The sequence below is a fragment of the Lactuca saligna genome, chromosome 1 (genome assembly GCF_052625555.1).
Source record: "Lactuca saligna cultivar CGN05327 chromosome 1, ASM5262555v1, whole genome shotgun sequence".
In the NCBI taxonomy this organism is placed as follows: Eukaryota; Viridiplantae; Streptophyta; class Magnoliopsida; order Asterales; family Asteraceae; genus Lactuca; species Lactuca saligna.
Window position 1 is genome coordinate 40,094,253 of NC_136417.1, and position 937 is coordinate 40,095,189.

At 41.1% G+C, this 937-nt stretch overlaps 1 non-coding gene across 1 annotated transcript; it reads left to right on the forward strand.

Moving 5' to 3' along the window:
- Positions 1-256: 256 nt before the first annotated feature.
- Positions 257-363, forward strand: LOC145028019 (small nucleolar RNA R71). The gene has a single exon (XR_013675776.1). It is a non-coding gene; the product is annotated as a small nucleolar RNA R71 (small nucleolar RNA).
- Positions 364-937: the final 574 nt, after the last annotated feature.

Genomic DNA, 937 nt, shown 5'->3' on the forward strand with positions numbered 1-937 from the left:
CAGAACAACTTTCGTCAATTAAGATATCTGAGCTTCCAGATGAACATTTTTGACTTCCTCGACACCCCTTGGCTGATATGGATACTACTCATCTTCATTTCTAGAATGTTTAGACTCGATTTCCAACTTTTCAATAAGCTCTCTGATTTTAGTTGGGGTCATGTCACCCAAAGAACCACCACTGGAAGCATTTATCAGTCGTCTTTCCATGGGTGTCAGACCTTCAAAGAAACAGTTATAGAGATGGTAATCACTAAATCCATGTTGGGGGCAATGGACCAACAACTTCTTGAATCTCTCCCAGTAGGTATGTAAATCTTCTCTTTTTCCTTGTTTGATACCAAGGATTTCTCTTCTAAGACTGGAGACTCGCGTTTCTGGAAAATATTTCTCTAAGAACAGCTTCTCGAGCTCTATCCAAGTGGTGATGGAACCAAATGAGAGTTCATATAACCATTCTCTTGCAGAATCTTGAAGTGAAAAGGGGAATGCCCTCAACTTTATCTGGTCTTCTATGACAGCATGAAACCACATGAAATTCCTTGAGGAATTTATGTGGGTCTTCGATTTCCAGTCTGCGGAATGTAGGAAGAAGATGAATTAGCCCAGATTTAAGTTCGGAGTTCTGGACTTCTGGAAAAGTGATACATAGAGGTTGTTGGGTAACCTCTTGTGTTGCCCACTCATGAAGAGTCTTTTCAGCATCGACTCCATTTTCGCTCATGTATGATTCTTCAGATTTGGATTCTAAAGAGTCAGTGGTTTCATATTTAACGGAGGAAAGTGGAGAATAAGTTTTATATGGGCTGTTTTGAGGTGATGATGGGGGTACTTTCGGAAAAAATGGATCTGGTTCGTTCCACAAGGGAGTGCCTTGTGGTGTGGGGGTTTCTAAAGGTAGGGATGAAGACGAACCAAAAAGACCACCTGATCGTTT